Source organism: Nycticebus coucang, chromosome 20 (genome assembly GCF_027406575.1).
Source record: "Nycticebus coucang isolate mNycCou1 chromosome 20, mNycCou1.pri, whole genome shotgun sequence".
Classification (NCBI taxonomy): Eukaryota; Metazoa; Chordata; class Mammalia; order Primates; family Lorisidae; genus Nycticebus; species Nycticebus coucang.
Window position 1 is genome coordinate 39,912,641 of NC_069799.1, and position 25,131 is coordinate 39,937,771.

At 41.4% G+C, this 25,131-nt stretch overlaps 1 pseudogene; it reads right to left on the reverse strand.

The window, feature by feature from the left end:
• Window positions 1-1,162: 1,162 nt before the first annotated feature.
• LOC128572608 (uncharacterized) lies at window positions 1,163-24,490 on the reverse strand (annotated as a pseudogene).
• Between the last annotated feature and the right edge of the window lie 641 nt (window positions 24,491-25,131).

The window sequence follows — 25,131 nt, forward strand, 5'->3', positions numbered from 1 at the left end:
AGTCTCAAACTCCTGACCTCAAGTGATCCTCCCACTTTGGCCTCCCAAAGTGCTAGAATTACAGGCATAAGCCACCAACCCTGACCTTCCTTTAACTTTCAAAACAGCAAAAACAATAGCATGTAGTGAGCATACTATGATGAGACTTTTTTATGCCTGCACATAAAATGCCAGCAGGGTGGCCCCATTAAAAGGCTGGACACTGGACACCACGCTCATGCACTCATCTCCCTCATATGTTTCCCCACTGTAACCACACTGTATTTCTTTTTTCTCTTTTCTTTTATTGTTTGGGATTCATCGAGGGCACAAAGAATTAGGTTATACTGATTGCATTTGTTAGATAAAGTCCCTGTTATAATTGTGCCCTCCCCCCACGAGGTGCACCGTACACTATGACCTCCATCCACCTCCCTCCTCCCCTCTCTCCACTTGCTCATTCCCCTACCTGCCCCTTGTATTACCTCATCCACTGCCTTCATATTAAAATAGAGTACGTTGGATTCTTGCTTCTCCATTCTTGTGATGCTTTGCTAAGAAGAATGTGTTCCATCTCCATCCCGCTTAACACAAAAGATGTAAAGTCTCAATCTTTTTTAGTGGCTGAATAGTATTCCATGGTATACATATACCACAGCTTGTTAATTCATTCCTGGGCTGTGGGCATTTAGGCTGTTTCCACTTTTTGGCAATTATAAATTGAGCTGCGATAAACAGTCTAGTGCAAATGTCCTTATGATAAAAAGATTTTTTTCTTCTGGGTAGATGCCTAGTAATGGGATTGCAGGACCAAGTGGGGGGTCTAATTTGAGTTCTTCGAGGATTCTCCAAACTTTCTTCCAGTTCTGCTTGATCCATTTCTTCAGACTCTTCTATTTCCTTCCTCTTAGGAAGGAGTTTTTCCAGCAAAGAGAGTCCATTTGAAGAAAGAAAGCCATTCTCAGTAAAGTTTTCCTTAAATTCAATGACTTGGCAATGCTTTTCATGTGATCTATGATAAATTGGCCTTCATGTAGCCCACATTTGATATTTCTGTGCTTGACAATCTGATGTGGATGAGAGGTGATTACCGTGGTTCCATTGTTGAGAATGGATATTGGCTTTCAGAAACTACTTGACACTTCAACTAGTTGTATGAGCACACACACACGTCTTCTCTTAGTCAGGTGAAATCAGCATGGTCCTTCTGATCTAACACAGTGATGATGTATCCTTGCTCCAGACCTGGCTCGTGGTGTCCCTCACCACCAGATGTTATCTTCTGTCCATCTCTCATGGCTTTGTCAATCTGAACTTCTAGAACCTTCTTCTCTTGACTTATCTTTCTAATACTGCAAGCATCACACATATCTTCAGGACTAATCTATTCCGCATGGCCTCAGCATTCCATGCACACAGACTGAGTTTGCTGAGTCATGCCGAGTCCTGATGAATTCTTACTTGCATTCCAGCAGCTCGGCACTTGGGATAGCACCTCTCACCACCTTCACATTTGTCACAAATCATGTTCATTTGCAAAGCCAGATTACTTGTTGCACCATTATGTAAATTACTTGTTGCACCATTATGTAAATCTACAGTGGGGAGCTGATATGCAACATTTTTACCTCTCCTTTCTCTCTGCATCCTTCCTCTTCTTCCAAAAAGCATATCAAAGATGTCCAGGGGAGAGACAAAGCCACCGCCTGCTCCACATTCTTTAATCACCTGTTCTCCTCTTTTGTCATCTAATAATTGCCTTTTCTTCACATCAGAGAGAACTTTATAAGCTTGAGAAATATGTTTAAACTTGTCTTCTTCAATGGATTCTTATCAGGGTGGCACTTCAAGGCCAGTCTCAAATAACCCTTCTTCAATTTAAGTGCCATTGAGTTTTATGCCCCAAACATCATGGTAAGTGGTTTCTTTTACTGTTTCTATAGCCAATGAACAGGTTGAGGCCAATGTAGTAGCAGGAAAGAGCATAGCTGTGGGCAGCTCAGGCAGCCTCTGCTCCTCTGCACCACTCACCCATCCTTCTGGAAACTTCTGCCATGTACAATTTCTATAATGTAAAAAGGGCAAGATATTATGAAAACATATAATAGGATCCCAGAAAGTGTCAGTTAAATGTGCATATGAGGGTCAAAAAGAATATGTCTTAAGATGAGATAGTACACTTTCAGAAATTCTGATGGAAGAAATATTGATGGTTTTTGTTTGGTAGCCAACTATGGTTAAATGGTTCAACATTAGCTTTGTAATCCATTAAAACTCTGCCTGTCCTCCTCCCGTAAATCTAACAAAGACCAATAACTGGTGTTTTAATAAACGTTTACCATCAGGGGATTCCAATATCACAACTCTGGTGTACTTTGAACTAATTAACAATTTATCTTGAGTCAAGAAAAAGTTCACTCCAGGCACTTGTATAGTGAAGACAAGTACAAAGTCCTTTTGAATGTCTTAACTCATTTTTTTTATCAAAAAGGAGTGTCCTGAAGGAAACTTAATACCAAGAATGGTTTTATAGAGACAGAATTTAATTTTAACTCTCACATTTTATATCTTGAAAATGTTGAATGAATTCTAATTGAGAGTCACAAAATATGTATGCATAGACCACAAATATATATGGGCAATATAAAAAGGAATAATGAAAAAATAGTATTTCTTGATTTAGTTGTTTAGTGATTTATGATGATCAAGAATGTTTTTATTAGATATTGATAAGACTAATAGTGAGCACTTTAAAGAAAAAAAAGATCTGAATAACTTTTCCCCCATATTTTGTCTTATATGGACAAAATACTCCCTTACAAAAGTGTGCTTTCAAAAGAAGTGAAAAATTCATTGAAAGCTACTGTGGTTGATGCAAAAATAGGCCCAAGTGTTTGTCCTGCCTTTGTCCATACTCTCTGCTATGTAACTTTGCTTCACCCTCATAAATTGATTCTGTCACCCCAGCTGAAGACATCAGAGCCAGATGGCAGGCAGCAAATCCCAGACATGTGAACAAGCCCAGGAAAAACCAGAAGAGTCACCCACCTGTATCCCAGATACAAGAGCAATAGAAGCCTTCTAAAGCATGGAGTTGAAGGTTGTGTTTGTTACGCAGCATGACTGTGGCAATACATAACTAAAGCACCTCCCACCCCAAAGCAGGCATCTTCTTTCCAGCATACTCAATTCTCTCACCACCATGTCCTGCATTACTCTGATGAAAAATTGCATCCATCAGTTGGATTTTTGCTTCCTCCACTCCTATGCCACATAGATAAGTAATCTTGGAGGAAAAAAATTAAACATCCTTTTAGGGGGCTACTAGAATTTAACGATGCTCTAGTCATTATGTTACACAACTGAGCAACTCTCTCTGTTAAAAATATGCAATCTTATAAGAAGTTCTCTACCTAAAAAATGCAAACATTATAACCCAATTCTTTGTACCCTCAAATTAACCTAAAACAATAAAATAAAAACTCAATCTTAGATCCAAACTTAGACCTGCTGAATCCAAATTTCTATGGAAGAGGCCAGGTAATTTATACAGCTACAAAAGACCATGGGTAAGTATTACAATCTAGTGAGTTTAGAAAGCGTAGCTATCTTCAACCTTGTTCTCAGCTTGGTCGCATACTGGCATCTCTTGGGAAGTTTAAAGGACTCCTAATGCCTGTGTCTGCTCCCCACCCCATGTTTTCATTTAATTGGAATGGAACAAGGCCTGGACATCTATACTTTTAAGGGCTCCCCAGGTGATTCTTATGTGCAGTGGAGTTTGAGAACCAGTAGTTTTGTGAAACACCATACAAATATTACCCCAACTGTACAGCATGCGTAATTAAAGGAATAATTGGAAGAAACAAACAAAAAACTTTACATATGCCAATCTGTCCCCTACTAAAGTCCACCTCCAAACAAATACATCAAAGCCAATTTACCTTCAAAAGTGAGGAACAAATGAAGATTACCAGCTTCCTACTTGCATCCAGAGTAATTTCCAGAATTAGGGGTACTGGAGAAGGGAAGGAGAAGAAAGGGAAGGAAACGAGAGAAAAAAGGGAGGATGGGATAATGTGTGTGAGATATTACTAGAGGTCTACCAGACACACCTAGTAGAGACCAGAATTCATAATTTCATCATTAAAAATAAAACAATACCTTAGGGTTACACATGTTCTCACAAAATATCCAAAAAGAATATAGCTTATTTATTATTTAATTATAGGTAGTCATTTTCATAACAGATCTAATCTTCCCCATAATCCTTTTGACTGTACATAGACAAGGGAACAAGTGAGATCTATTTAGACAAATCTGACATATTCAGAAGGATCCAATCTGCAAAGAATTCCTTTGGGCAACTAATCTCTTTGTCAAGGTCCTATCCTGAGTTCTCAGTTGCTCCTCAGGATCATGGAGGAGATGATGTAGAATCCATGTTTTTCCCACTTGATCCTTGGTGGCTGTTACTGAGGGTGCCTGCTCTGGTCTGATCCCTGATCTACAGATCTGACAACCAAAATCCCTGATCTGACCACTGAGGTATGTGGCCCAGCACCAATCTCCCTAGCAGAGTAGCATTCAGTCTTCTATGAGTGAAGCCCATTGTCCTAATGCGCAGCCTCCCATCTCAGAGTCCATCACATGTGATGGCCTCTTCACTCTGACCTCTAGCCTTCATCCACTCAGGGGCCCCTCAGAAGCTCAGTATCCCCTCCACGGACACACACAACTGTCCAAATCTTCTGCACACACTGTGCATGGGAGGGGGAGCCCAGAGACCTGTCTCCTCCCTACCCTTCAGTTCCCCATGAGGTTAGACAGGCTCTGACCCACAGGCTAAAACATCTTTAGGTATCATCCTCCTTCCTCACCCTTAGAGCCTATCTCCTCTCACCCTTAGAGCCCTTTCTTGTCTGCATAGATGTTTCTAGAATTACTTAACACTTTATTCTTCCCATAATCCAACCCTCACTGAAGTGACAGAGTTTTCTTTAGCTCCCTTTCCCTTGGTTCATATCCCTCTTGATCCAATCCCTGCTTCATGGATCACTCTTAATGGCAGAAAAGGTACAAGAAGAGAAATTGGCTTAAATGTGAAAACATACATCATTAGATATTTCTAAAATAACATTTCTGGCTCTGTGCCCATAGCTCAGAAGTTAGGGTGCCAGCCACATACACCGGAGCTGGCATACACCTGGGCCTGCTAAACAACAATAACAACTACAACAAAAAATAGCCGGCGTTGTGGCGGGCACCTGTACTCCCAGCTACGTGGGAAGCTGAGGCAAGAGAATTGCTTAAGCCCCACATTTTGAGGTTGCTGTGAGTTGTGATGCCACAGCACTCTACAGAGGGCAACTTAGTGAGACTCCGTCTCAAATCAATCAATCAATCAATAAATAAATAAAATAACATTTCTGTCATGCAAACATTTATTCTCATTTTCTTAGGGGAAAAGTGTGCAATAAATGTAATTGATATTGTTCAAAAGTTGATCGCAACCTTCTCTGGCTACTTAATTTGTGAGGCCTGGGGCAAAATGAATGTGGGACCCCTTTGGCCACAGTACATGTTGGATCTATTAAGTATAGAATATAAATGTCTTAACACAATAACTAAGTAAACGAGATGAGGTATATATTAACCAGTGTGATGTAAGCGTTCCTAATTGTATATGAAATCAGCACATTGTATCCCCTAAATGCATTAATGTATGCATGATCTATGTGTTTATGATTTAATAAAAAAAAAGACTGAAAAAAAATTTTGATAGTGAAGTAGAACATTTAGGCATGTGTGGCACTATGCTGAGTCTTCACAGGGTGCAAGTGCATGGCTTACACACCTATGAAACCTACCCTGATTGCAACATGCTGGCAGATAACCTCTGTAGACCATAAGCCCCGCACTTGTTGTCAAATCTAATGGTGGGGAGACCGTAAAAAAAAATCAAAGGCATTAACCTGTGGAATTGCACATATGGTTAATTTCTGGATGCTAGAAAAAAGGGCTCCCAAGATTACTCAACACAACTGTCTTCTTTTTGAAGTTGTCTTTCAAAAATAGTCATTTACGCTCTAAGTTGTTCAGACCTTCTTTTGCTTTATCCGTCCTCCAATTAAAGGGAAGCTCCCTGAGCTGATCAAAATGCAAAACAGAAGTGTTCCCCCTTTTCCCTCCCTCCCTTCTTTGATAGCCAGAATGGAGTTTGTTAATCTCAGCCTACCTTTACTTTATCATCCAGTTAATTATAAGGCTGTCAGAGATTCCCCTTCTTATGGAGAAGGTTGTCAAATTCTCCAAATTCAGTCTGAGCCTAACAACCCCCAGAATTATAGAGCAACTGGAAGCTTAATGAAAAATGAGGATCATTTTATAACAGCAACTTGTACCAGTTTCTCAAGATTCATCTCTTCATCCTCTTGGCATACAGGATATGGCAAATCCTTATTCGGAGGAGGGCAAAGCTGCAACCCATCTGAATTGCATTGTCTTGAAAAACTGCTTACTTCCTTCAAAGCATACTTGAGTGTGTGTGTGGTTTTCTGTGTGTGTGGTTATAATTCCCATGCTAAGAGTGTCTTCCAATCAGAATATATGATCAAAAGATAAATTTACTTTATGGTACAAGGAAAAATTAAGCCATTGAAACAGCCCCACTATTCTTTGTTGACTTGTATCAGTAGTGTACTACAGGCAGTATCAGCAGGGAACAAGTGATACAATAGTTTGTGATTCTTTTAGCCATCATAGGAGTTAGCATAAAGGAAAGGATCAACCCATCCGTAGGTGCTTCATCTTGGTACAAACTTTAACACAATGCAGATTTCTAAATACCAATTTTAAAGACAGTCAGATTGGATAAATCATTGTCAGAAGGACAAGCAGTTGATTAGCATTTGATCAGCATTTTGTAAGTCCAGACTACTCTATGCTGGTAGTCATAGAAAAAGACATACCTAGATGCCCCCACCACACAAACAGCTATGAAGGCTATCGTATGCTCCAGCAATGAGCAACAACAATAGCTAATAGGTGTCGAGTTATAAGAATTGCACAAGGTCAGACAATTAAGTTCACAAAATTGTCCTAGAAAACATGCTACATGTCCCATTGCTGAGTATCACTACAATCACTTTCAAAGTACCACTCCCCCTATGACGCCGGTTCCTAGTCCACTCTACAAAGCACTTTTTCTAGGATGAGTTTGCAAACTTAGCTGTCTGACCTTATACAACGACAGCTCTGAAGGCCATCCTAGAAAAAGAGCACCAAAATTGCTTTAAAGGGTAGACTAGGCACTGGCATCAGTGAATAGCTTCCAAAGGAGTGTACTTTGAAGGTGACCATAGTGTATTCAGCAGTGAGGTATGTAGCACTTTTTCTAGGATGAGTTCACGAATTTAACTGTCCAGCCTCATATATCTATTCACCAACTTAATCTTTCCAGCAACCCTATGAAGTAGGCACTATGACTACACCTATTTGACAGATGAGGAAACGGGGTACAGAACGGTTGATTAACCTGACCAATATCACACAGCCAGTAAGTCACAGAGCCAAAATTCAAAGAGTCCAGCTCAAAACTTCATATTCTTATCCATGTACTATGCGATTTCTCATAATAAATCAGGAAACAAGACACTATAGCAATATAGCACTGAATTCAGAAATCTAAAATTCACCTGTGTTAAGATCTTTATTATATTACACAGAAACAACACACCCCCAAAATATTGGTCAGATGTATAAGCAATCAGAGCCAAAAGGACTTGGCATTTGAATTTGAACATAATCGCATTGTTAATCTGGTTCTCTAAATTTTGTTCTAATTGTAAACAACCATGAATTCATAAATGATTATTTTATAACATAACTCAGTTTTATACACATGTCGCCTTCAACATAATTCGAACAATTCTATGATCATTGAAACATATTAGCAAAGATAAACAATCGAATAGAAGTTGTCATTCACTGTTCTGACGTGCTGTTACCAATGACTTGTTTCCTGCGCAACTCACCAGCGTGCACATTTTTAACCAGATGCTAAAATGTGCAAAGCAAACTCTCAGCTTGCTCTCATTTTCCAAGTCAAGGGTGAATCAAATCACCCTGAGAATTGGGGTCAGCTGCTTTACCAGGGATTTAAATCATGACAGAGAACTATCCTGGTGTAAAGCAATTAAGCCTGACCAGTCATGATGGCCACTTAATGAGGCTCCATGTGGCAGAAGTGAGTTCAATGCACCTGTCTGAAATAGGTTGTGATATGCCATAAAGCTAATGTAATAAATAATTGAAATGCTGAAATATTCCAGCAGGAAGGCTTTCTTGCTGACTGTGTAGTACCTGACTGTGCTGTTATAAATGGAGACAGCAGTTAGAAACCTGCCCACTGATTGGTTAACTAAGGGACAGAAAAATATGGCACCTCCTTTTATGAGAAAGAGTTAAAACAAGTGGAGGACACTCGTGCTTGCATTTAACATCCATTTATCAGGCACAGTGGACAGGCCCTGTCTCCTGTGTCAGGCTCCTAGAAGGCATGGCCCTGAGATTGAATTAATGGCAAGAAGAAGGATGTCCTATAATTACACAAGAAATCACATACTATGCTATTTAGCCAGCAAAGCCGAGTGGTTTCTGTAGATGGTAAATTAACCCAGTGGGGATTGGGAGAATATTTCTACGCAAAAGATTTCTTTATTCATGAGAATAATTGGATATTGAAAAACCATCATGTATTGTATCTTGATTCGAAACTGTCAGCTGATATGTGAAGCCCCCCTCCCTCCCTGCCCCCATCCTCGGTCCTGTGTGTCTTTGCTCAGCCAATTATAGAGTTGCCAAGATGCAGCGATGCCCAGAGCCCAAGGACCCACGATAGCTCCCAAACCACAAAGGCTGGGGTACAAACCCTCCAGCTTGAGTGAGAAGCCTGTCCTGATCTGCCTTGTCCATTCAGGTCATTAAAGTGACCCTGGGAAGAAGAGGAATAATAATATTTGGAGGGGAAAAAAAGAGAGAGAGAGATAAAAGAACAGTCCACCATTGAGGCAGAAATGTGGGCATGAGCTTTGAGGTTGCATCCTATAGGAATTAAGAAGTCCCTGTGTTTTTCTCTTTTTTTCTTTTTTTTTTTTTTACAGTCCCTGGATTTTTCCAGCATTTCTCTTTCCACATTCACATTCCAAACATATCATTTAGAGAGAAAACACCAGACAAATGCACTGGAAGTTCACAAGTTATGAGGTAATTGCATTAGCACATAGAGAAAAGGGGCAGTGTGCACACAATCGTGACTGGCATTTCGCTGTTTAAAAGGCATTATTTTCCGATACCTGAGCATGCCCAGAGGAGCTGTCTCTGAGCAGCTGTGAAACAGAACCTTTTTACTTCAGGGTTAGTGCAGGGAGCTCATTAGCACGGCTCTACCCTCAGCTAAACAGCCTTGTTTGCATATTGAAGCAATAGAATATGAAGGTGTTAGAAAGCAGGAATTGCTACCGCTACTCCTGACTGACATGTCTATCTGGGCTCTTGTGTTTACAAGAGAATAACGAAGCTGCCCCAAAGGCCCTACTGGGCCTGATTATTATGCAGAGGCTTCTTAGATTATGTATAATTGATATCCTTTTTCCCTCCAGCTAACCAATGGCAGCTCTCAAGAGTAATGCTAATTCTCCTGCATCTTACCATCCAAGCAAACACTGGAAATTGCTATCTTTCTCGCTGCTTAATAATTTTTAAAGACCCCCAAAAAGTGACATTTACATTTTTTAGAAGCACAATGACGGCACGGTGGGTGTGGGTTTACTGCTTCATAACAGTCATTGAATCAAGCATGGCCTCTGTGAGCGGGTGGCCCCGCGTGCACGCGTGTATCTACGGTGTGCGTGTGCGAATGCGTGCTAGCTGCTTGATAGAAAGATCCGGAACAACAGTCACTCTTTCTTGAAGGCAGAGGGTTGCTTCTAATAATCACCCTTCCTGGTGGGCAACGGTGGGTCAGCAGGTTGTGCGCGTTAGTGAGCCCTGTCCGTTCCAATTCCGCTTTACATTTGAAACACTTGGGAAGGAGCCGCTGTTTATTGGTGTTTATACACGTAGCCACATCTTCACATCATCGTCCACTGGGTTCTTTGGGGTGTTAAGTCTGGAAGTTAATTTTTGAGGAAAAAGAAAAGATATGTGACAAAATTAGGCAAAGGGGACACAGTGCTGCTGGGCTGCGTCTCTGATCTGTTTGTAAGCTGTGTGGAAAAGAAGAAGGGAAGGAGATCACTGGTATGAAGTTGCTAGACTGGAGCTCATGGACACCACTCAGTCACCAATGCAGTCAAACTTCCTAACCTCTTGCAAAGTATAGAAGGTTGGAGCATATGGGTTTCAACATGAAAGATACCAGGACAACCAGCTCAGCTGAAGGGCAGCCCCCAACACGACTTGGTACCTAGGGAAGTGTCCTGACAGTCTAACACCCACACCCATGTACCAATTCAAACCTCAACTGCTGCAACAGCAACCTCCAAGCCACAAGGAAAGTTTGCATTCAAATCAGAGAGATTCATCCCTTTTACAAATGTTGTGGAGCAATGATGAAGTTCCAAAAAATTATTCAGATGCTAATCAGTATACAGAACGCTTGGAGAGCACATGAGGAATAAATCCTGGGCTCCAGTAAGCTGTGCAATTGACTTCTACTCAAAGCCAGGAGACCCAGAAGACTCTCTCATGGGTCCAGAACCACCAAATCTCAACAACCCAACCTGCAGGAAATAACACAAGACCTAGGAAAGAACGAAACTGTCCCAAACTCAGAGTGTGCCATGAAGGAAGGTTCCAGGAAGGAACCATTCTTGTTGGTGGTCAACTATATACCCCCCCCCAAAGCCTCCCTGCCTCTTTAATTGCTTTTTGTGGGTTAATCATAAATTTTACTTTATTACTTTGCACGTATTTGCATCTCATTTTGTTCCATTTGGGGGAACTATGGCTCCAAAAATTGCAGTTATGTGAAGTAGGGTTACTCACATGAAGAGAATGGATGTTGAGGGTAAAGAGTGTGATTACAGTTGTTTTACCCTGTCACTAAGCTTGTTACAGTCTACTTCTTAAGGAGAATTTAGTGTAAGTTATAAAGGCATAGATGCCCTGATTCAGCTGGAGAAAGAGGTGAATTAAGAGGAAAAAAAAAAAGAAAAGATAACTACATTTTCTTGACCTGCAATCTTTGTCATAACGCCCCTGCCCCCCAGTTCCTGGTGCCTAATCATCCTGAAATTTAGAAGTAAGCTGGATCATTCATCTTAATCAAGCCACTTACCAATATGCAAGCACCTTGAGGAAATACTCTCATTTTGTGCGTCGAGTTGGAATGTTAAAAAAACAGCTATTCCCCAGTGCTGCGACAGTTCCATTCTGGACGAAGACACTTACAACAACTAGGTCTATGGCTGGCCTTAGGGCGAGGCCAGAGCCAGAGTGGGGCTCTTTGAAATAGCAAGAAGCAGGTCAAACCTGGCTTCAGTCTCCCTCGTCAAAGTATACTCCTTTTCCAGGACTCCCTGTAGGGGGGGAAGAAAAAAGGATAAGCTTGAAACCTGCAAGCTGCTTAGTTGCCAGGTTTCACCCAATTCCCCAACACCCCCAAAGTTTCCTCCCTCCTCCCCAGAAGACAAAGCTACAGAGGAAATGAAGTCTGAGTGAGGCCAGAAAGCTAAAGCCTCTGAGAAAACAATCCCGGTGTGTGTTTCAGTATTTCCCACTCTGTCTCCTGTAGACTGATGGCCACTGGCTCTAACTCTGTATTCCACCAACGAGGGAGTCCGCATTTCTTTCCTGCTTTTGAAATATTCCTCCCTTTGAATGAATTTCTTTAAGGCCAAGGGCGATAGATATTCTACAGGCTGTCCCAAAAGTCGCTGCTAAAGTCGCCATACATAGGGGGAAATGGGAAATTGTAGCTAAATGTACCTTCACGTAGAAAATATTCATTAGAAAATTTTACAAAATATTTACAAAGTTTTCTCTGCGTGTTGGCTACCTCTTTGTAAAATTGTGAAATGAATGTTTTGTAAATAATGATGCATTTAATTATAACTTCTCAGTTTCCCTATGTATGGCAACTTTAGGGGTGGCTTTTGGGACACCCCATTTCATAAAGCTTTGGGAAGGTTTTCTTGGTGTTTGGTGTTTGTTTTTGCCTAGATTTTCTTCTGAATCTTTTCTCTCTGGTTATCTTCAAAAACAAAGACAGATTGTTCCAGATCGATTACAAAAAGAACTAAGTAATCAGATGTGTGAGAGCTTCTGTCTGTTCCCTGACTTCACTGTGTTATACCAGCAAGAATATCAAAGCTCTTCTTTCCATTACTATGACTAACAGAATGTGATGGTCTGATTCAGACTAATCCCTGCTAGCAGTGCTTACTGTTGCTTTGGAATGACTCCGTTGTATTTCTTCCAGAAAGGAACAGAAGGAAAGGCTGTCTCTATTTTAATCAAACAAAAACAGTAAGGATCACTAGTTATCGTAACCATTGTGTAAATTGCCTGACACAGAGAGTTCATTCAGAAGCAAAGAAATCAGTCTGAGGACCCAGCTCTGCCTGGAATGGCAAAGACAGGGAAAATTGGTGAGGCGTTTAAGACAGTTGTGTGTTTACCACCAGGACCATCCTATCCAGGAAGCAACTACAAGGTGCCAGAGCTACCAAAATTGGAAAAGTTGGAGTTCCTGCCTTCTGGGAATGTCCAGCCTGGGGAGAGAGAGAATGTTGCAATAAAAAAATAATAATAAAGTAGAATAAATAATAGAGAGAGGCTCAAAGGCTGTAAGCAGTCAGAGGTTGACATTCCTTGGGAACATTTATGGTGGTTTCACAGAGAGGGGAAGAAATGAGCTAGGCTTTGAAGTAGGAGTAGGAGTCTGCTGGACAAAAGAGAGCAAAGGCAGCCCTGGAAGAAGGAGAAGTCCATCAAATGGTAAAGAGACGTTATTAAAGAAGGTAAAGGATAATGGAAGCAGAAGGCCTAACAGGCCTAGGGAGATCACACTGTAAGCCAGCCATCGTGGAAATGGCTTCTTGAAAATCAGTAGATGTTCCAATGATCAAGGATTGTTAGAGACCTGGCCTAAAGAGAACCTCCAAATTTCAGCCAGCTCTGACCAGTCAGCTTTACTTACCCAAAGGTTCATCACGTGGTAACCTTGACTCTAAACTTACTTACTAAATGCAGAATACAAATGCTTACATACAGTAACTAAGAAAATGCCATGAAGGCTACGTTGAACAGTCTGGTGAGAATATTTCAGATTGTATATGAAACCAGCACATTGTACCCCTTGATTGCACTAATGTACACAGCTATGATTTAACAATAAAAATAAGTTAATTAAAAAAATAAAATAAAATAAAAAAGATCTAGAAAATCTTCTGAACAATTATATGTATTATCCCAAAAGTGCTTGCCTAAAGCTCTTGTGTGGTATCCATAAATGAGAGCCTCAAATTTTTACTTAGCGTCTATTTGTGGTTAGGTCAAAGATAATTCTAATAAATTAGACTGTCTTCAGGAATTTGAAGTAATAAATTGAAAGAATAGAAAAAGCTGTTAAATTGACTTTGATGACATTAATAAATAATATTTGAAATTGAAGAAAGAAAAAAAAAAAACCAGAAATGAAAAAGCCCAGTGGCCCAGTGATCTGACATAAGTCTTAATTTTTTGACTGATGAATATTCAACGTTTAAGTTTTAGAGGAGCAGGGTGGTAACTTTCAGTGACAAAATCTGGGTAAATTTTAAATGCCTTACTTTCGTGACAGTGCTGATTAAAAAAAAAAATAGTTGGATGTGTTACTGGAATATTTCTCTACATACTAAGAAGTCTGAGCCGCTATAATTTGAGAATCAAATTTCTGAGAAATTGCATGTTATCAAATGGTACAATAAAAACAACTGGTTGAATTTGTGATCCTCACTCAGAGACGATTTTCGTCTCCCAGAGGCCATTTGGCAATGCCTAGAAATATTTTTGGTTGTCCCAACTTGGGGAACAGTATGCTACTGGCATAAAATCCTATAATACACAGGCCACCCCTGCCCTACAACAATGATCCAGCCAAAAATATCAATAGTGCCCATGTCGAAGAATCCTGATTTCAATGAAGGAAAATGTTAAGGTCCTAACAGTTCCATATCTACAATATCAAATTTATTTTCTACTGGAGGATGCCACCAATGAAAGGATGCACAGGTGTGTCTACATCTTAACTACTAGCTAAAAAACTCTAATGTGCACAATGTGAGGGCATGCAGCAGGCCCCCAGGTGAAGGACGCAACTACAACTTGAACTTTACCTTAGAAACAAAAACAATGTAACCTAAACATTTATACCCTCATATTAACCTGAAATTTTAAAAAAATAATTTATCAAAAATTAAATAATACATCTAAATGTTACTAAACAAAGAGCCGTGGGAAGCAACATATAGATCAAACCAAAATCAGTAAGCTCATCAGAATAAGTTGCAGGGTAGTTCACAGTCACCATGATAAGCAAAGTCAGTACCAACTCAGAAGGCAACCATGTGTCCTTGGCTACAACATGCAACAGCTTCTGTGCCTACATAGAAAGGCGCTGATCCTCAATGGCTGAATAATCAGTACTTACCTCTAGAGTATACAAATCATGTCACGGATGAATCAAACTCCATTTGGTTATGAAAAGTTATGAAAGTAGAAGAGATGACTCTACCATGGCCTGCCCTTAGGGAGGAAGATCTCAAGCTATTCCAGGGCTATAATGGGAAATAAACGTTATCTACTTCTGTGACTTTATATTAGATTCATACGAACATCTCCACAGTCCATAGCTATCTACTACTAGTTTTAAAAAAATATATATATATATATACCCAGTGTATTAATATGTTAATCACTTTATTCAATATAGACCCCAAAATGAAAGAAACAGTGGGCATAAGAGCAGGTTGAGTTATTCTCCCAGGATGTACTGGATGCATTGTATTTAATGAAAAGTGAGTCCAAGATCAAGTAAGGGGTGTTTTATGAGATTCTCTGAAGTCATATCTCCCTAAAGAAAAAGCTAAGGGCCCAGAAAAAATCTGTGCAATTTCAGCATGTTGTCCAGGCACAGGCTGGTATCATAGCCAAGGCTCCGCACGGTTCCCTACAAGACATCACAGCCATCCTATTTGGTAGACCTAGCCAGTTGTCCTCTGGTACCAGCACCATTGGACACTAGGGAAGTAATGGGTTAAAGGTGCTGAAGGATGTCATTTTAGCCATGTGCTGATAACTGTGATTTATATGGACTTAGCATCCTATTATTCATGAGGTCAGAAAGCTTTAACCCACAAACCATTAGGACTTCAGCTCCTATGAAGGTTGAAGTCATAGTCATTAAGAAGGTTGGTTCTCAACCTTCCTAATGCCGTGATGTATTTTCATTGTTACAAAGGGGTCACGACCGGTTGAGAACTGCTGGGTCTAATGATTAATACAGAGATTTGCCTTTACCCTCTTTCCTCATGTGTGGTATAAAAGACAAAATTAAATAACATCACAATCAGTCGTTAGAATTAACTCTTCTCTCTTAATCAAGATCCCCAATAACATACAACTTTTGAAGGGATTGGGTAACTTATTTGGACTTCTTTGAATCTTTATGATCAGTCAAGAATTCTTGGGAACATTGGGTTTTAATAATATGTTTTCATAAGGGGGCCTCTTCTGAGATAAGACAATACTTAGAAATGAAATTGGAGTTTATTCATTTTCAAATTAAGAAATGTGTCTCCCTTTTGATAACATCCAACTAATTTCTAATAAAACAACCTTATCATTTTTCCTGAACATGTGTGCTCCAACCATTTATATTTATCTGCTGTTTACATATGGACATTTAGCTCCACCCTCATGGACAAAAGGATTCAGGCTCCTATTAAGAACTGGTATTGGATTTGGATTTTTCTTGATGTCTCTCATTGCAAACCCAAAGCCTGTGATCTGTTGTGGCCATGATTATGATAACTTGGAAATAACTAGGAAGTAAAGCCTGGTGGTCAAGGTGATACTGAAACCTCCTTTCCTTTTCTTGTTTCTAAAAACATAAGGCAAGCTTTCCCTGATATAAAAGTCAGAGGTATATAGAGATGGTAGGTTTCTTAGAAATTATTCTTATTCAAATTGCATTATTTTCCCAATCACAAAAAGCAGCTGGCATTTGGAGAGGTTAAGTGACAAGGAGCCACAGCTACCAACAGCACAATTGCAAAGCCCTGGGCCCTCCCCTGCTGTGCCCCACCTTCCAACTCCTGGGTGATTTTCTTATACACCAGACAATGTCTTAAAAAAAGAACCACCCTTCCTGCGAGCACCTAAATCCCCAAGGGTGTCAGGGAGGAGGAACCAAGAATATGCCTCCGTGTTGGCAGAGCTGCTGACTGGACAGGACAGGAAAGCATCTTCTCAACTCTGCAAAGCAGCAGGGAAGAGAACCAGACTTTTCTGGAGAGCTGGATTGTGACAGATTCATGCTTAGCTCTCAGGGAACGCTGTCTGATCTGTCTGTAAGGAGTGACAGCTGTGACAGGTGTAAATACCCGGTGTTGTAAATTTCATGAACGCAATACACCTGGGCTGTCTGGCAACACCGTAGCCGGCTGTGTGCCACCCCTCATCACCCGGACTGCTGGGGAAAGCACAGTGCAAAGGCCACGCCTCACCAGGGAAGGAAGGATGGAGAAGGCAGCCAGAGCCTCCAGACCAGCAACATCATCACAGCTATGCCGGAGCCCTGACTGTGCAGCATTCCTGCCTACGTGAAATTTTTTTTTACATCAATTTACTTACTCTCTTGAATTTTCTGAGAAATTCATATTACCAGGAAAGACACAGACTCAGAAAGGTTAAATAACTTGCTTGGCATCCTGAGCTAATCAGCAGCTGATGCCTGATTTAAACCCAAATCTGTTGACTCCAGTGCTTACAGTTTTTATGACTGTACTAAAACATTTTTATCCTTTGTTTCCTCCCCCATGCACCTCTGCTCTGTTGCTGCATTTGGTGGTAATAAGGATTTATAAATGTAAGAAAAATCGGCGATCTGTAAACTCTCAGCCCTAGAAAGTCTAAGCAGAACGTTTTCTGAGCCCTTTAGAGGCTGCTGCGGGGCCAGACATAATAGTTAAACAGCTGGAAAAATCACTTTAATGACTCACCACAGCTGTACTTTCTTTTTTTTTTTTTTGGCACTGGCTGTTTGGATTAAAACATGGAAAATGTAATGAAATCTTGTAAAGAAAAGAGTGAAAAAATTACAACAGAAGCTGAATTCTGAAATGTGGTGAGATACGATGACAGACAAAAGCCACGATAAGGGTGATGACCGGGGGGTATCACACTGATCACACTGCATCTGTTAAAAAGCGGGGGGCCCTGAGAACCATAAGGCGCTTCATGCCAAACACCACCAGATCTTTACGGATTGTGCCAAGGTGTTTAAGCATCCGTCATCCGGTCATCTGTGTCAGCTGTAAAGCCACAGAACTGACATTTCAGAAGAACACTGCTTCAGAGAAATGAGGCTTTGGCTATAAATTATCCCCACACATGATTCACAGTTTGTGTGGCATTAGGAAGCTGTTTAAACAATACCAAAGAAACCAAGAATAAAAGGCAAACTTGAAAAGCATTTAATTTTTAAGGAGTTCCTGGGAAAAGATCATATCCTAAGAGCTAGTTCCAGCTCCGCTTTTATGGATGTGATAGTGACAACATCCATTTCTACACTGCACACGTTCCATACATGAGGCAATCATTGAAAACATGGCTGTGTGATTGAGCAGTGATTACCATCCATCCACCATCCCTGCCGGGTGGTTTCCCCCAGTGTCTCTGGGCTGTCGAGAGTGAGGTTTGGTTGTCAACTTCAGGTTCAACTCCACCCAGTCCCTAACCCAATCCTGCCCAAGCCTTAGATGTCTTGTCAGATCAGTAATTTATGTTCCAAAATACTGCTACTGTACATAACAACTCACATAACCACTGCCCAATTACCCATGTATCTATTGCTGCATAACAAATAGCCCCAAAATTGAGTGGTACAAAACAACCAACCATCCTCACAGCGAGGATTCCATGAAGCAGGGACACCTGGTGCACCTGTGGTCTGTTGACAGCTCAGCTGGGAACCGGCTCCTCTTAGATTGCCTCACCTGGAATTGTCAGCTCAGGCACCTCTGTTCTCCTCCATGGGGACTCTCATCCTCCAGGAGGCTAGAGGGGGCTCTTTTTCATGATGGCCACAACATCTAACAGGGCAAGAAAACAAAAGGGCTCCTGAGACTTCGCTCTGAAGTCATGATGTCCACTGTGTTCTGTTGGACAAAGCAAATCACAAGACCAGTCCAGATTCAAGGGGTGGGGAAGTAAACTCCTCCTCTTAGTGGAAAAGGCCTCAAAGAGAATGTAGACATGTTCAAACCACCACAATGTCCTGTGTATAACCCCATGTTTTAACTGAAATACCAAATCCATTTTCTGATGGACATTGGTTACTCCTTTGGGTCTTGAGTTCTATCCTGAACCTCAGCCTTTTGAGTCCTGGCTTTCCCTTATTACTCAAAGAATAACTGTAGTCTTGGGCTAGAATCTTGCTCCAAACAGAAGTACATTCCAGTAATGGCAAAAAAAGTTGTGTGACTTCTATACTTATTCATAAGCTAACAGAACAAGTATGTTAAAAGATCATTTATCCAGGGTGGCACCTGTGGCTCAAAGATCGTTCACCAACAGATATTTACTAGGCTCCTGCTAGATATCACTGGACACCAGATACTTGAGAGTTTCTGGCCTTTTGGACAAATAGGGATGTGCGTAGGGAAATTGCATTACAATGTAATAATTGTGTTGCAGAAAGAGGAACCGCAAATTGAAGGTCACCAAAGGCTAGGGGAAACTTAACAAAAGAGGGGGATATAAATTGGATTCTGAAGGATGAATAGGAGTTCACCAATTGATGGTAGACCAAGGACTTTCAGGAGAAAGAAACTGCAAAGTTATGGTGAGAAGCTAGGTCATATTTGGAAAGTCTAATTCCCGTTGTATGTGGCTATGAAGGCAAGCACGGGCAGGGAGATGAGTCTGGGCAGTTGGTTAAGTCCTGTGGGGAATGACATCCACAGAGCAGAGGGATTTGGTTCTTCCCCGCAGGCCAGACCTCAGCTGCTGCTAGGTGTTCTCAGACTTGGCTGATCCTCAGAGTAACTGGGACATCAGCCCAGACCAATGAATCAGGAGAACCTTGGAGTCTGGGAGTCTGAGTTGTTAAAAACGAGCCTGGTTCCTCTAATGACCAGGCGTGCTAAAAAGCACAACTACGATCCAACAGAGGAGTGCACAGGAGGGTTTAAAATAAGGAAAGCCATGCAGTGATATTTAGATTTTGGGAAAGTGGCCACAGAACAAGTGAGGAGTTGTGTGGCAGTGTAGAAAGGATGGGATGCCAGCCAGAAGGCTGTTACAAGGACCCAAGGAAGACAGCAGTGGTGGAGTCTGAACCAGGAATACGGTTCTATAGGGGGAAGGAAGGGTCAGCTGAAGAGACATTTCCATAGAAGAATGCCCTGAATTCTGTAGGGAGGATGGGGTGGGGGGGAGGGCAAATGAGGTAAAGAAGAGAAATAAAGTTTCTCTAAAGTTTCTAGGTCTAAAGTGTAAGTAAACACTCATCCCAGTTACTCTGAGTAAACAGGGATGCCACTTACCAAGGTCCAGTATTTAGGAAAAGAACTGATTTGGGAGAGAACGATAAAGCCTTTCAGCTCAGATAGGTGGGATCTGTGATGTCAATAAGACACAGGTTGGATCTGTCCTTATGATAGTTAGAAATGTGGATTTGAAGCTTAGAAATCAGGTAAAGATCCCCCAATGTAAGGACATCAACAAAAAGGTGCTGGCAGATGTTCTAGTGGTGAGTTGACCAGACACCATGCAGAGGAGAAGTTCTCAAACTTGAAAAAAAAAAGTGAATAAGAATCATCTAGAAGGCTACCGAAAGGTAAATTCCTTGAACATCTCCCACAGATTCTGAGCCAAGAGGTCTGGGACATGGCAAAGGAATGAATATTTCTAACCAGTTGTCTAGGACCAGGTTTTAGAAAAGCCCGATGTAGACAGAACATGATGGAAAGTCTGAGACGATTGCTGAGAGCATCATAAGTAAGAGGAGCGAAGAGGAGAAGCCAACAATAGGAACCGTTGTGGGCTGAATTATGCCCCCCACATTCATGTCAACTTCCTCACCCCAAGTACAACTCAGAATGTGACTATATTTGAAGGAGGTTATATGGGTAATCGTGTATGACTAGCAGTCCTGTAAGTAGAGGAAATCTGGACACATATGTGCACAGAGATGACAATGTGAAGATGCCAAAAGACGGCTGTCTACGAGCCAAGGAGAGAGGGCTCAGCTGACACCTTCATCTAGGACTTCCTAGAAGTGTGAGGAAGTATTAATAGTTCCATAGACAAGACTATTTAGGAAATGGGACTGCTGCATAAGCCACCCAATCTGTGGTTCTTCATTATGGAGGCCCTAATAAACTGTTACAGAAGCTAAGATGGACAAGCAGAGAAGTCAGAAATATAAACAAGAGAAGGTGTACCAAAAAGATGAGGGAAAGGGAGCCCACACAGTGTCCGGCGCTACAAAGCGACAGAAGATGGCTTGGAAAGAGGGTAGTGGCTGAGCGATCTTAGCAAGAGCAGCAACAACAGAATGATAAGGTGTAAAGCAAATGGTCATGGGTCAGAGATTGACTGGAAACACTGAAATGTGCATTCCTTTTTCCGAAAGTCTGGCAGTGACAAAGCGGGCTTGATGCTTTGAAGGGGAGTCACATTAGAGAGATGGAAGAATTGAACACATTTGAGAGAAAAAAGAGAAACAGTAGATAATGCTACATGGAAGGTGTCTTTAAAAAAAAATTAAGGCCGAGGACATCCAGAAAGGTAGAAGAAAACCTAGAGCACTGCTGTAGAAGGAGGAAGAGGAGAAGAAAGAGACGGAAAGAATAAGAAGGAGCAGGTGGATGTGTAAGGGAAGGAGGGGAAGGTTGGATTCTTTTTTCTTCCACAGAAGAAAAGGAGAAAAACATGGATGAAATGATAAATGAATGTCAGATGGAAGATTGGACGGGGAGGAAGTTGACACTCTGTGTTCCTGAAGATAGACATATTCTGCCCTAGTAAAGTACAAGTGTGGTCATCGCAGAGAGAATCGGTTTGGGGATGAGTAGATTTTCATTGAGATTAACTGAACACTGTGGGGTATTCTGAATGAGAACATCTATGCTTCCAGTGTATTAAATGTGATGAGACAGGAACAATCTAATTTTATCCAATTCACAAAATAAACAGAGAGGCCCTAGAGCCAACCTCTCTGTCATTCTCTCTTCGACCCAATAGATGCCTCTGAGATTCATCAGATCAGGTTTCACAAGGAACTGCTCTGTCAACCGAATACTGTACTCAAAATGTGGGAGTATGAGATGAGAGAAGGAACAACCCAACCAGCTGTGACTTGTGTAACATTTTATACAGCTGAGGATTGGCTTTCCTGCGGGAAACTCTTTGCTGAGTCCCTGATATATGTCAATATGGTTACTAGTGGTAATGAGAGATACAAAAGTGAATAATATGTCGTCTTTAATCTTATACAGATCATAATCTAATAGGAAAAATAAAAACTGCACTCAACATAAGTGCCACATTGGAGGAAAGCTCAAGTTTGAGAGGAAGTGGAGAAGGAAGATGAGATCACTGTCACATGAGGTCAAAGGCAGGGAATCCTCAGTGGATCCCAAAAGCCTGATGAGTGTTCACCGAGAGACAAGACTGAGAGGAGGTGACTCCAGGCAGCAGGGGCAGTGAGCAGCACGATGTGCGCGAACAACAGCAAGGAGCATCCAATCACTGCACTGTGGATCATGAAGAGTTGAATGGTGTGAGAGAAAACTGAAAGTCAGAGATAAAAGCAGGATGTGAAGCTGAGGGGCTCAGCCATATTTATACAGAAGGTAGGAGATGCTACATTCACGTGTAGGATTGCTTGGGACAACAGAGAGAGAAAGGGGAAAAGATCCAACAAGGATACAGCCCTGGGAAGGGCCATGTTCAAAGAGTACAAGAAGGGGAGCCATAGACAAAGCTGAGAAGCACATCTGGAGAAGACCTGGGAGAAGGTGGCATCAAAGAAGGAAAGAGAGAAAAATATATAATAAGGGTGTGGTCAACAGCATTCAATGTCACGGAGAGATTATAGAAGAAAAGGACTACAGTTCTCTGATTTGATTGGGCAAATAGGAGGCTGTAGATTACCTTAGCCAGAGAAGTTTCACTGGTATGGTGGCAGCTAAGGGGCCAGGACCCACGAGGCTTTTTCTGTTTTCTCCAAGTCCTCAGACCAAAGTCAACATCAAATGGCACCAGGTAAGCGATGCTTTCTCTTGGTCTAAGCCATTCACTTTCCATAGACACAGTGATCTGAAGCAGAGAACTTGGGACACCCTCCTACCAAAGACGGAGTATTGACTATTCAGTTAAGAATCAATTTACAAAAAGATTTCAAGAACACATAGATCCAATAAGATGGATTTCTTCTTAATCTAAAAGAAAGTTGTCATTTCCATTTTGGTCTGCATTTACTCTGGATCTCTCCAGTCTTGATTCAGCCAAGATCTTACTGAATTTTTCTGGCAGGAATACATCCACTAGTGAGAAGTGCTTTTATTTTATTTCATTTTTTTATTTCAAAGACCTTCCATGTAGGCTGTGATCACACATGTCCAGCAAGAAAGATCTAACCATTTCCAAAGCATTGAAAGCCCATTAGCTTTATGAGCACTCTACCTAACTCTAATGCTGTTTCCTTTTGCCTTGTGACAAATCACGGACATCAGAAATGAGGTAATAGCAGAAATCTTGTTTAGAAAAACATTCAGTTATACCCTTTCAACTAGTCATTCATTTCCTATCCTCTAGTTCAACCTTTTTAACCTGTTTTTCCACCTTTTGTATCTCAGGGCACACTTGAACCTATAGTTAAACTTCCATGACACACTTAAATTACATTGATCAACAGAGTAAAAAATATGTGTATATACATACATATATATATACACACAGACTGTGCTTTGAACGTCTTTTGAAAATAACTTAATGATCTTTAAAAATTTTCATGGCTCATCTAAGTTTTTCTCACGGTACACTGCTTGAAAAATCACTGCTCTGGTTCCTAAGTCTCTTACAAGGACCCAGAAATTTTCTTAAAATCACTATCTAGATTATAAAGAGCCATAGAGATTAACTTCTTCTATTTTCTAATGGTCAAGGTACCACATATGGTATAACATCTTTAAATATGATATGCAGTCTTGTTGTTTTTTGTTTTTTGAAACAGTCTCACTTTGTCAGCCTCAGTAGAGTACCCTGGCCATCACAGCTCACAGCAACCTCAAATGCCTGGAATCAAGGGATTCTCTTGCCTCGACCTCCCAGGTAGCTGGGACTACAGGTGCCTGCCACAATGCCCAGCTGTTTTTTAGAGACAGGGGTCTCATTCTTGTTCAGGCTGGTCTCGAACTCATAAGCTCAAGCAATCCACCTGCTTCAGCCTCCCAGAGTACTAGGATTACAGGCATGGGCCACCACATCAGGCCCATATGCAGTCTTTTAAAGAGAATAGAAAGAGATCTTGCACTATATCAATGGCAATACTTTTGCACTCTGTTCATTTCAGTGAGGTCAACAAGTCAATTAGAATGACCCAATACAAGGTGTAAACACAGACCAGGCTTTGAATGAGATTGAGTTTTTCTTTCTCTCTCCAAGCCTTCAGTGGTTTCACCCACTTGTGATGCCCACACACCCTGTGATAAGGGATTCATTCTCGGTTAGTCACTACTTACGAATTTGGCTGCTTTAACGGGGAGCCCTGGAAATTTTACGAAAGGCTTCAAGACACCAGTAGTGAATTCCTAATGGTGGAATTTCAGACCCTGTAACAACTGGGTGCAGTTTTGAAGAAACAGGTGCTCCTCGTTGTCTGTTAATAGACGTCTCTGCATACGCTGATGTGAGGGATTGACTGATCTGTCCCGTGGTCTGATAGCGCCTGCAGTGGTTGAAATTGAGACCACCCAAGCTCACCCAGGATATGTTGGCGTCTTTTCCTGTCACAGCAGCCACACTTTCCTTGCCATGTAAAAGGCATCCCACTCCTCAGACCAACCCCGTTGGTAGCTAGCTGATCTATTTCTTGGCAACCAGAAGGCAAGCTGTCTGCCAGCCTTACCCACCTGTCATGTGTCTCGCTCCCCAAACAGCTGGTGAAAACTAATATTGTGCTGAGCGCCAGCCCCTGCCGTGGTGGGGGCTCCGCCAGGGAATTAAACACACACATGTTCACTCAAACTCCTTCTGATTTTGCAAACACATTGTGACAAGTAGCACACCATTCTGAGCAGAACCACAAAGCCTTTGGTTTTTATTACATGAAACGCCTCTGGTAAAAAGCAGCTAATTTTATTTTTTCTTAGCGACTTGAGGTATCCAGCTCCAGATTTTGGGTGGAGCCCCATTGCACCCTGCCTGCAGAGTCTATGTGCCCCACTCTTAAATACTCTGAGCTGAATTCCACCCTGGGCTAGGCCAACCCTTCTAGCAGCAGGGAGCTCGAATGGGAATCTTTTCCCAGACAAAGCCCAGCAGGGCTAAGATTTTCCCAGGCAGAGGGAAAAAGAAGATCTTCCCTGGTCACTGGCTTCATTTATCTGTAAGGCAACTGTTTGACATGTGCATTCCTCTACTGTAAATGGATCCAAGGATGTGAGTCTTCCAGGTGACTGTCAAGGATCAGGTATTGTGATCTGTATCTTGGTACAATAAATTTAAGCCTCGAGATCTGGTTGGACCCACCTGTCAAAAGAGTCGGACTGTTCCACATGACCAACCAGCAGAACTGGTGCTAAGCCCTCCAGGAGAAAAGGAGTGTAAAAATAAATAGCAGTTTTTGTTTAGTCAACATGATTTTTAGGGTGCCTT